Here is a 13,445-nt window from a genome sequence, read left to right as displayed (position 1 = left end):
GTGTCCACAAACTCGCAACCCCATGGGAGGGACCCTTCATGATCAAGGAAGTCACACGTCCAACGTCTTACAGGCTAGCTCATCTAGACGGCATGGACGTACCGAACTCATGGCACATCGACAAGCTTAGACGCTTCTATGCTTAACTACTGAGATATGTACTCTACTTGTATTTTCGATTTACTTTACTAAAGCAACTATGATTCTTCCGACCACTCTAATGTGTCACTCCGAATTTTATGGTTATTCTAACTTAAGCCAGTACAAGCCGACCACCACTCCTTCTACAGTTTTTGGAGCAGGCCCTATCTCTGGTTCCTCCCAACACGTGCACGGGATCCGCTCTCTACGTTGCGGGTGATCGGCAAGTCCCCCCTAGTCTGACTTGTCTGCGTCCACATGTGCACAGGTCATAGTACCTCATACTCTGACCACATGCCAGACTAGGGCCGCACAAACTTTTCAGGATGACGTGTCGAGCAAAACGGTACAACTAAACAGAACGTTAACACGTTCCCACTTAGTTACACCAACAAAAAATTTCAAGCTTAAAGTGCGTTTTGTATAAAACAAACAAGCTTATAATGATATACAGTTACGTTATTACAAGCTTGCCTGAAAAGGCTCAAGTTTACAATAACACAACTATGTCCTCCTTCTATAGCTCTACGCCTATTACATTGGCTGGTCGGGGCACATGGCATTTACTGCTCGCCGCCTCTGATACCCTACTCAAGTCTCGGGGACTTTTGAGCTAGTCAAGCTGAAGGGGATGGCCCCGCCGGTGCCTGGCTGGTCGAGACCACAGGCTTCGTTGGTTGGCTTGCAGCTGATGGCATTTCCAGCTGGCTTGTCGATGGCATACCCTGCACAGGTGCTGTCCCACCTCCGCACAGGTTAATATCACCAATTATCTTTGACGACAAGTCCAGCTGGGCCGTCCGAAGCTCTTCGGCCTTGTCTGGGTCTATCTCCTTCGGGTACCCAGCTTCCAAGCGTTTGAGATCGATCAGGGGGTAGTGAGCACGCACCATGCTTAGCACATGGGCACCCGTGTACTCACCCACCTCCTTCACAAAGTCTTGGAACCATCCCCATGCTTGCTTGCATCTCTCGACCAGTCCGAGCTAAGGCGTCCTTAGCTCTTCCTCTGTGAGCGCCGGGTCGATAAGGTCGAGGACGGGCACAATGCCAGTTGCCATTTCTTGGCACCGCTTGTTCCACGTGTCCCGTTCCTCGGTGGCCTTAAGGCATTGTGCTTTCCAGTCGTCACGCTCCTTGATCACGGCCTCCAGGTGCCTCTTGGCATTGACTTTCAAAACTGCAAACAGTATAGGACATAAAACGTGATGACACGACAAGGCAATGTGGGCAATCGAATGAGAACGGTGGTCTGGAGTGCTTACTTTTCAGGTCGTCCTTCATTTTGTTAGTATGGTCTTGGAGTTCCAACTGGCGGCGTGCCAGTTTCTCATTGTCCTCCTTCAGGCGACCACATTCTGCAAGCGCACGGCTGTTCTCCCCCTGGAGGCGGGTCACTTCAGCTTCTAAACCTGCATTACAGCTATTACTGCCAAGAACAAAATAACACAAAGTCCCGCACTTGCTATGTTACGGTGAAAACTTACCTGTTTTCTCCCGCTCTTTGTTTATGAGCTGGCCGACCAGGTTTTGGTTCTTTGCTTCTTGGTCTGTCCTCTCCTGGTCGGCGGCTTCAAGTTGGCGCCGTAGGTGTTCCACTTCAGCCGTTAGCTCCTTATTGGTCGTCGTGATTCCTTCTATCTGGTCGAAGCACCTTTTTCGGTATCTTGCAGTTTTCATCAAGTCCTGCATACAGACAAGCTATGTCAGACAGTTCGACTACACAATAGGGTCAAGGACTAAAGCCAAATATACCTGGACTTCTGTCACCAGGCGCTTGGCCGCCCGTTCGACTCTTAAGGTCTCTTCGACCTCTGGGATTTCCTCGTGCATGACCCATTCGTCGTTCCGATAGCGCGACACATATACATGTTGTCGCCTATCTTGGGGACGGCCCAGGATTTCCTCCACTTCATCCTCTTCAGCCTCCTGTTCGGGAGGCGGCACTGGTCTGGAGTTCGCAGACTCCACGACCACCAGGGCTTTCCCACGAGCCGTCGCGTCGGCAGCCATGTTCCGGGCATCTTCTGGCTGCTGCCCCTCGGGTGGATCCAGCTCCCTTGGCGCCGTGGTATCCGCCTCGTCAGGGTTCATGCTTGGAGCACTTGTATTCTGCTCAGTTGTCTTCTTGACCAGCTGCTCGGGGACTGGCGCCTGGTCGTCCGCCTGCTGAGGCCCAGGCGGAGTCCCTGCCATGGGCCCCTCCACGGCTGGTTGCTGAGCAGTTTGTCCCGCCGTTGTTGGTGAGGACGTTCCGCACCCAGCTAGCTGGTCGGGGCTTTCGGTGGACACCGATCTAATGCATTCAGAGACAAATTCAGAAGATAATAGCATCCAATGCAAAATGCAAAGCTTGCATCAAAAATATAGATACTTACAGTTTTGACTTGCGGAAGGATGTGGCAAAGGAACGTCTCCTCGACCGCCCCTGCTCCGCTTGCTCAGCAGTTTCCACCGGGACTTGTTCTTCCTCCGGTATGGGCGTCGGAGTATGATGCGGCATGTTCCCTTCATCTGTCCTCTGTGCTGCAGTGGTCGGTGCTGTGACCACTGCTGGCCCAGAGGAGCCACCCTGCTCCGTCGGTCCCATCTGCCTTCTCCTCTTTTAGGGGACGAGCCGGAAGATGTCCGCATCCTCTGCTTCGTCGTCCGACAGGGGGAAGATGGCTTGATGATGTTTGCTGGCAGCCGGACGCTTGCCAGTAGCTCTGGTCGAGGCGTCCTCTACGGTCTCGAGTACCGCCCAGTGAACGTTGTCGGTCCTGGCGCTGGTCTGGGCGGCTGGCCCGGTAGCTTGCGGCCATTCTACACCGGGGGGAGGCGACACGAACACTCCTGCCCGGTCACGGCCATTACACTGAGACACAAAATGAAGGAAAAGACAGTTATTTTCTTGATACAACATGACTCCACAGTTAAAAGGAGGCGTCATTTACCTTTGGGGGAGGTCGAGCCAGCTTGAAGGCGTGTTCGATGGCGCTCAGTGCAACATAATTGGGATCGGCCAGGTTGAATAGCTCTCCAATCCTGGCCTTGATTTCCATCTTGTCGAGCGGCTCCTTCCTGGTCCTCGTTGGATTAGCGCCTCCTTAGTACTCGAAGCCAGGGTGAATCCTTTTCTAGCAGGGCTGAATTCTTCGGCTGATGAAGTTGCCGACAATGCTCGGGCCATCCAGCCTTCCCCACGGGATCATTCCGAGCAGTTCGGTGATCTGCTCTAAGTTCTCAGGCCTCTCCGACCAGCTGCTCTTCTTCTCTGGAATCAGTCCCACATCGCACAGAGTGTGGCAGAACCTCCTAAGTTATAGGGCCCACATGCACCTGTCACTGTTCGACGACCTTTGACATTTATGCATATGTTTCCAATAACTTAAAAAGACTGTCGGGTGTCCTCGGGGAACCCCGAATCATCCACGATTTCCGAGCAGGATCACGTTACAGAGTCATTGCAGTATTACAACAGTTTATTCAAATAGATACATCAGAGTAATATAGCGGAAGTCTTACAATAACTTAGTTTACAAAACAGTTGTTTCAAACCTTACAAACTAAGTTCGATTAATATTCCAAACCGTAGTAGTGGAGTGGCATTATAACATAATACAAAACACGCAATTTAAACTGCCCTGCCCAAGGGCCACACATTTACTTATCATCATCGGATCGAACAACCGTCATGCAACACGGCCCAAAACAGACCTGCTCATAAGGCTCACCTGCAACAAGGGTCAACGAACCCTGAGTACAAAAGTACTCAACAAGACTTAACCGAAATAAAAATTGATAAAACTCAGGAATGCAGGCTCAGGGATTCAAGGTATGGCTTTGGCAATAATCAAAGTTCTTTTGCGTAAAAGCTCTTTAACGAAATTCTTTATGTCAACATTTAAAACTTCATAAAATCATATACAAAGCTGACACGATCCGTATTGAGATCATGAAACTTCATAACCAACACCTTCACAGACCATCCTCAAGTTCCAGTTATTTATTACTACGATGATGAACAGTGAGTTGAGTCTCCATAACCGAGGAGCAACGACGATTCGAACCGATTAAACCCAGCTGGGGATTCCAGACCACACGACATATGCAGGTCCCCAACTCACATATATCAACCTACCCTCGGATCCTCTCAAACAAGAACGGGTCCGCGCCACCCGAGAATACAGTACTCCACCAATCCAGCCCATTGCCACGTGGGTACACGCTATTCCCGCCATCTCTCCACTCCCAGTGCGCGAGTAGCCATTCTCGTAATAGAATCGCCAAGTTAAGGCTTACCGGAGTATGTGGTTAGTACTACAAATTCTCACCTCATGCAATTCAACAACGGTACGGGCCTTAATCGACACAGGCGGAAAGAACCCGCTCACAAGACCTCCATGTCTTGTGGCTCACACTCACCGAGTCCGCCCGGTCTAGATTTATTACTCCACATTCCCATATCACATGTTAACATAGTTAACCAGTGTTCCATTTGTAACTTGCGGGTGGCAGGTAGTCACCCGACTTTTATCGTTCTATGCATAGCTAAGCAAAACTAGGCATATACGAGTTTAAAAACTGGTAATGTGGTAAATATGGAATAACAAGGATGGTAATGCACCAATTAGGCTTTTACTTAATTCCTAATCACTTAATGCAGTAACAGAAAGCAAAAGCGAAATTAATTTATAAAATACAAGGTAGGGTTGTATGCATCCGGGGCTTGCCTTCGTTGACGGAAAAGTCCGGTTCCTGCGACGTTACACAAGTATTCGATCCGACCTCAACAGACGGATTAACCTCTTCAACAGCTTGATTAACTACCACGTTCTCACCTTCGTTCACTACACGTAATAACAATGCCATGTTTAACATGATGCGGAATTCGAAACATGATGCTCAATGAGGGATGAAAAATTAATAATTTGAATACAACTTTCCTTCGCGGTACAGTTGCAAGTCAAACAAACTAATTCTTTTTCGTAAACACATACATCAACTGCCAATGATCATTAACAACAAATGACCCAAGGTCATCACTCAATCCAAAATTTTAAACAAAACCTAAATCACTAAAGGTTACTATTTGCTTCTATGAATTAATTATTTAATTCAAAATTATGAAATAAATCAACTTATTCTAATTGAGCCCAAAATTTTAGCACATGTTCATTACATGTTAACTAAGTGGCAAAACAAATTTCATAATTTTTGGACAAATAAATAAGCCTAGAAAAATCCTGGAAATCCATTTATGAATAATTTGAGCAATTTTTATCACATTTAAAACTTACTGAAAAACATTATTTCATATTTTTCTTAAATACTATATATCTTAGAGAAGTCACACAAAAATTTTCATAATTTTTGGAGCTCTAAATAAATCTACACAAAAATAACAAAAACAGACACTATTCATTCAAATCTGAAAATAGAAAAAAAATCCATTTGAACGCTGAGTCACTGACATCCGGGTCCCACATGTCATCTTCAACCTCCGACGTTGACCAAGGCAACGACGGCTCTGACCGGCGATTTCTCGCCGACGGTGAGATCACCGGCGACGGCCAACGTACCAAAATGATCACCAAGTCTAGGCGCATCGATTTATGGCACTAACGCGACCAATTACGGACTGAACCGAGCACTACGTCGACCATGGCGGCCACGACGGCGCTGCTGCACTACGCCGGCGATGGGAGACCTGTAAAGCTTAAACGGATGGCTCAGGAAGCACCAGCAGCTCACCCCGAACGTATTGAAGCAAGGAGCGAGGTCGGAGAAGCAACGGAGAGGCGTGACGACGATGACGGTGATCACGGCGGAGCAAAACGTCGTCGGCGATGGTGTACCGGCGACTGCAGTGGTCAAAATGAACAACCAACTATGGAGTAAGCACCACAGTATCGAGACGAAATGGAATCAGCCAAAACCAGGGACGAAGATGCACCGTGGAGCTCTGGCCGCGACGAATCGCGCTCGGCGGAGGAGTTGCCGGCCGCGAGGAAGAAGACGATGCAACTCGAGTTCCTGACTTAGACTAGCCAAATTGGTGGGTTGGCTGGATGCGCAAGGATACGGCGGAGCTGGAGCATGCTTTGCCGAGACGGCAACGGCGCTAGATCGACGGCAAAAGCTCGACGGAGCTGCGGCGGCGGTGACTGGAAAAACAGAGAAGGAAGAAGAACGACGACGACGGCGTCTCGGTTCTTATAACGCGACGCAGAAGCTCAAGGAAGCCACGCAGGAGACGTCTCCACGCCAGCGCGAAGCCGAGGACGTCCACGCGGGCGCCTGGAACGCCGAAGAAGGTCGCCGGCGGTGTAGCCTCGGCGGTGAACACTGTTCACAGAAATTACAAGTTTGCCATTCGCCAAATTTCACAAATTACTCTCAAATTTTCTAAACAACTCAAAAATCTCCAAAAATAAAAGTTGTTCAAAATCAAAAGTTCTACAACTTTGCTTTTGTAACCATCTCCTAATTCGGTCTAGATTTTGAAATGAACTTTTGAATTTGAATAGGGAAATTTACCGAATTACGCCTTTTTGATTTACTCAAAAATTTTCTAAACAACTTGAAAAATTCCAAAAATAAACTTTGTATAACTTGCCAAGCTCTACACTTTTGCTTTTGGGCCCAACCCCAAAATATGCTTAGATTTTTAAATGGATTTTCAGGGTAGGGTTTACGTGTTGAAACGCGGGGTTTTCTCGAAAAATTCAAAACCCAGTCAAACTTTGAACTTGAGTCAAACAATACAATTCAACACTCATTACACAAATGTAAACTTGTTTTAGTAAATGCATATCCAAGTTTTCACCAAATGCCAAATGCTTTGCAATGCATATGATGATATGTCAGGTTTTAGTATTTTAAACACCCGAGGTGTTACAATCCTTCCCCCTAAAAGAAATCTCGCCCCGAGATTCAAAGCCATAGGGTAAGTAATGGAAAAGGAAATGTGTCGCAAGAACACATACAAACTCTGTCCATAAAACAGCTAAGGTTACTCTACAACACACAACATGTACTACCGAGCTCAACTAACATTACTCGATTCTATATTGACGCTAAAAATTCGGGAAACTTTTCTAACAAGTAATCTTCTGATTCCCAAGTAGCTTCCTCTTCTGAATGTTGATTCCATTGTATTTTATAGAACTTGATTGTCCGTCTTCGAGTAACACGATCTTTCTGATCTAACAGTCGGATAGGATATTCGGAATAAGTTAAATCCGGTTCTAGTTCCACTCCTTCAACTTCAACATTTTGTTCAGGCACTCGGAGACACTTTTTCAATTGAGAAACATGGAACACATCATGCACAGCTGCAAGATGTTCAGGTAATTTCAAACGATATGCTACTTTTCCATACCTCTCTAAAATTTGATAGGGTCCAATATATCGGGGTGTCAACTTTCCTTTAACACCAAAACGGTTAACTCCCTTCATTGGGGATACTTTCAGATATACAAAATCTCCTTTGTTAAATACCAATGGTCTCCGTCGTCTATCCGCATAACTCTTTTGGCGGGACTGAGCTATCTTCAAATTACTCTGTATTTGCCTAACCTTGTCTTCTGTTTCTTTCACAAGATCAACTCCAAAGAATCTTCTTTCTCCAGGCTCAGACCAACTCAATGATGTTCTGCATCTACGACCATAGAGTGCTTCAAATGGAGCCATTCTAATGCTTTCCTGATAACTATTGTTGTATGAGAACTCAGCTAAAGGTAAGCATTCATCCCACTTTTTGGAATAGTTAAGGACACAACACCTTAACATATCTTCAAGTACTTGATTGACTCTTTCAGTCTGTCCATCAGTCTGCGGATGATAAGCTGTACTGTACAGAAGTTTTAGTACCCAACGAAGAATGCAATTGTTTCCAAAAGTTGGAGACAAACTGTGTACCCCTATCTGACACAATAGTTTTGGGTATTCCATGGAGACTCATGATTCTTGCTAAGTACATTTTGGCATATTGGATCGTAGGATATATTGTCTTGACTGGAAGAAAATGCGCTGACTTAGTGAGTCGATCTACAATAACCCATACTGAGTCAAATCCTTTTGATGTCTTGGGTAGACCAACAATAAAATCCATACTTATGTCCTCCCACTTCCAAGATGGAATAGGTAATGGTTGTAATTCACCAGCAGACCTCAAATGTATAGCTTTCACCTTTTGACAAGTGTCACACTTTGCTATATATCTGGCAATCTCTATTTTCATTTTAGTCCACCAAAATCTTTGCTTCAAATCATGGTACATCTTGTTACTTCCCGGATGAATGGATAACCTAGTAGCATGTGCCTCATTTAGAATTGACTGCCGCAACTCAGGAACTTTTGGTACCACCAGGCGATCCTTGAACCACAACACATCTTCATTGTCAATGCTAAAGCATTCTGCTTTTCTATCCCTGACTCTTTCCTTGATATGGGATATACCCTTGTTTTCCTTTTGAGCAGCAATAACTTGATCTCGAATAGTAGCTTCAACAATTATGTTGGTCAAACTTCCTTGTTGAATTACTTCTACATTCAACTTCTCCATTTCTTGGCATAAATTCAAACCCATTGTTCTCACTGTCAGACAATTGCAATAACTTTTGCGACTGAGAGCATCTGCAACCACATTTGCTTTACCAGGGTGATAATGTACTTCCAAATCATAATCCTTAATCAGTTCTAACCATCTTCTTTGTCGCATGTTCAACTCTGACTGAGTAAAGATATACTTTAAGCTTTTGTGGTCTGTATACATATGACACGTATTACCAAGCAGGTAATGCCGCCAAATCTTTAGAGCATGAACCACAGCCGCTAACTCCAAGTCATGAGTCGGATAATGTTCTTCATGTTGCTTAAGTTGCCTGGATGCATAGGCAATGACTCGGCCTTCTTGCATCAACACACATCCAATACCAATACCTGAAGCATCACAATAAACATCAAACGGCTTCTCGATGTCAGGTTGGGCTAACACTGGCGTAGTAGTCAACAGTCTCTTCAAAGTCTGGAAAGCCTCTTCACAATCTGATGACCAGACAAACTTGACTTGGTTCTTCAACAATTCAGTTATAGGTTTTGATACTTTAGAGAATTCTGGAATAAACCGACGGTAATATCCTGCCAAACCCAGAAAACTCCGAACTTGATGAACTGTGGTTGGCGGTTTCCAATCAAGCACATCCTTTACTTTGCTGGGATCAACTGCAACTCCTTCGGCTGACAAGACATGTCCAAGAAATTGCACTTTCTTAAGCCAAAAATCACACTTGCTGAACTTGGCATATAGTTGATGTTCTCTCAAGCGGGTCAGAACAATTCTGAGATGTTCCGCATGTTCTTTCTTATTCTTGGAATATACTAAAATATCATCAATAAACACCACTACAAACTTGTCTAGCTCAGGCATGAATACTGAGTTCATAAGATACATGAAATGAGCTGGAGCATTTGTCAAACCAAAAGACATTACCAAGTATTCATATAACCCATATCTTGTGGTAAATGCCGTTTTGGGAATATCCTCAGGCTTTATCTTGATTTGGTGATATCCTGATCTCAAATCTATCTTGGAGAAAACTTTGGCTCCGGCCAGCTGATCAAAAAGCAGATCTATCCGAGGTAATGGATACTTATTCTTAATGGTCACTTCATTCAATGGACGATAGTCAACACATAACCTCAGGGTCTCATCTTTCTTTTTCACAAAAATTGCCGGACATCCCCAAGGTGAAGAACTAGGTTGGATAAACCCTTTCTCAATCAATTCTTGTAACTGAGTTTTCAACTCGGCTAATTCCTTAGGTGGCATCCTATAAGCTCTCCGAGAAATCGGAGCTGTTCCAGGTTGTAACTCTATATTGAACTGTACATCCCTATCAGGTGGTAGACCAGGTAAATCTTCAGGAAACACATCCGAAAATCCACACACTACCGGAATATCTCTAATCTCTTTGACAACAGTTGCACAAATCTTACTCACTGATCTTCTTAGGGTTGGAAGTTGGATAAGAAGTTGAGAATTACTATCAGGCAAATTCACTTTTAAGGTCCTATTCAAAGCATCTATAACAGCCTTATGCTGATACATCCAATTCATTCCCAAGATTACATCTATATCATGATCCTTAAGGATAATCATGGTAGTGGGAAAAATATGCCCACCTAGGTTTACGGGTACCTAGTAAACCATCTCCTTAGTACACAGACGTCCCCCGGGCGACTGTATAAAGAAACTTTCCTTTGTTGCCCCAATCGAAATTTCATGCTTCACGACAAATGTTCTATTGATGAATGAATGCGATGCGCCAGAATCAAAAAGTATAACTGCAGGGTGATTGGCAACAAGAAACATACCCATCATCACTGGCTCCCCTTCCGGAATTTCTCCAGCTTGAATATAGAACACCCTTCCTGTCTTCCTCTCATCTTTGCCCTTCTGAGCATTCTGATTGGGATTCTTGTTTGGTGCCTGACCCTGTTGTTGATTGGCAGGAGTCTTCTGATAATTTTGATTAGCCTGCCTAGGATATGGACATTCCCTGGAGAAATGACCAGTCCTTCCACAATTATAGCACGGATAGTTATGACCCTGGGATGTTGAAGCATTGCCACCAGGAGCATTGGTTGACTGTGAACTCGGATAGGTTATAGCAGGACGGACATTTGACTGTTGCCCAGCTTGGAACTGCGGCGGACGATAAGGAGGACGATTATGATGTACTGGATGATAAATCACCCTTTGCCTCTTCGGATTTCCCCCAAAAGATCCAGACGGCACACTCTTTTTCTTTTTGAGCTCCTTGTGCTGCCGATACTTTGATTCTGAAGCAATTGCAATATTTACTGCCTCATGATAAGTGACATTGGTGCAAGTGGTCATCATAGTCTGCAACTTGGTATTCAGGCCTCTCATAAACCACCTCTTCTTCTTGACATCGGTATTGACATGTTCGGATGCATATTGGGACAGATGATTAAATCTTCCCACATACTGCATCACGCTTTGATCTCCTTGTTTCAAAGCAAGGAATTCATCTAGCTTCATAGCCATTACTCCTTCAGGGATATAATGGGCTCTGAAGGCTGTACGGAAACTCAGCCCAAGTTATTGGAATGCCAAGTTGGTTGCATAGCCACTAAGTTTGCCCACCAAGCACTTGCTGCTCCTCTAAGTTGTTGGGTGGCAAACGTAGGTTTCTGATACTCTGTGCATGGGATAAGGTCAAATTTCTGCTCCATGGTTCGAAGCCTAGTCATCAGCCTCCAATGGTTCATCTGCCTTGGTAAACACTGGGGGTCTTGTGTCTGTGAAATCAACATATGTAGCCTCCTGTCGGTTATGGTGGCGTCCACGGTTTCCGTACATCTGATTCTGATTACTCTGAGCCATCTCATGAAGCAAACGAGAATTTTCAGCCGTCACATTGACGAGTGCAGTTATAGCATCAGCTAAATTGGTTGGAATTGGTGGCGGATCAGGAATACCGTCCTCATCTTGTGAAGTTCCCGGGATAAACGAACCCCGTGTACGGCGCATCTGCTCATAACAAACCAAACTTTATTCACATGTCTTTATTGAATTGTACCAAAGCTTACTCTAGACACATTACATGGAGCTTACTAATGTACAAACAAACCTACGGGTACGAAAACAGAACTACATAACTTAACTAAAGCTACTATTATACAACTCTCCTCCTTTCCATAATTTCTTCAAACTTCAGGCTCGGTATCCATTCCAGAATTATTACCGCCTTCATCATCACTTTCATCGATCATTACTAATTCTTCAGGATCTTCTTCTTCTTCTGATTCATCATCATCGGCAAGGATGACACCGGGGTCCATGGCATCAGCTTGAGGCTCATGATTTGGATTCAGTAGATTGCTAAGCCTATGAACTTCCTCATGTAGATATGTATTATGTTCTTCTAAATCTTCTACATAGAATTCTAGCTCATGAGTTCTAGCTCTAGCTACATTTTCCCTATGCCAAGCCTCATTTCTTCCCTCCACCGTACGAACTAACATACTTTCGCAGTTCCTATGCGCGGTGGTGAGCTGCCTCAATTGACCCTGTAATTCACCTATTTGTATAACATCCAAAGCCCTATCTCTAGTAGATTGTGCTAACTCTGCGGAAATCCTCTGTATCTTTGCCTGAGGATCAGGCCTAGTACTGCTACTGCTAGCACCATCATTTCTAGGGGCAAGTTGGTGACGAGGAACTCCTTTGGGTCCAGGTGGACTTACGGGGCGTCATCTTGGCACGAGCCATACTGTAGGAAACCAATTTAATCCAAGTAAGACCATTTGATCAAAATCCAAAGAGTAGCTAAGATGGATTACATTCCTCAAACCAGTCTCACTACTGAACTCCAGACTAAGAGGTGAAGGAAGTAACGAGTGAATTATTCATGATGCATGAATCGTTCTTACGAACAAAAACATCAAAGTTTATAATGCATATCAACAACATTTTTATATAGGGCATAGCATAATTACTACTCCACCACACAAAACATTTTAATCAAATAGGGAATGGTGAGAAAGAATTAAGATAAGTCAGAAGCAATTTGGACCAAATTATCAAGTTAAATTTAGTCATCCCAATTCATTTTGAAGTTTTCGTAAAACAATACAACAAAACCTTGTAACAAACGCTCTGATACCATTCTGTGGCAGAACCTCCTAAGTTATAGGGCCCACATGCACCTGTCACTGTCCGACGACCTTTGACATTTATGCATATGTTTCCAATAACTTAAAAAGACTATCGGGTGTCCTCGGGGAACCCCGAATCATCCACGATTTCCGAGCAGGATCACGTTACAGAGTCATTGCAGTATTACAACAGTTTATTCAAATAGATACATCAGAGTAATATAGCGGAAGTCTTACAATAACTTAGTTTACAAAACAGTTGTTTCAAACCTTACAAACTAAGTTCGATTAATATTCCAAACCGTAGTAGTGGAGTGGCATTATAACATAATACAAAACACGCAATTAAACTGCCCTGCCCAAGGGCCACACATTTACTTATCATCATCGGATCGAACAACCGTCATGCAACACAGGCCCAAAACAGACCTGCTCATAAGGCTCACCTGCAACAAGGGTCAACGAACCCTGAGTACAAAAGTACTCAACAAGACTTAACCGAAATAAAAATTGATAAAACTCAGGAATGCAGGCTCAGGGATTCAAGGTATGGCTTTAGGCAATAATCAAAGTTCTTTTGCGTAAAAGCTCTTTAACGAAATTCTTTATGTCAACATTTAAAACTTCATAAA

Source organism: Miscanthus floridulus, chromosome 18, assembly GCF_019320115.1.
Source record: "Miscanthus floridulus cultivar M001 chromosome 18, ASM1932011v1, whole genome shotgun sequence".
NCBI lineage: Eukaryota > Viridiplantae > Streptophyta > Magnoliopsida > Poales > Poaceae > Miscanthus > Miscanthus floridulus.
This window is presented reverse-complemented; position numbering follows the sequence as displayed.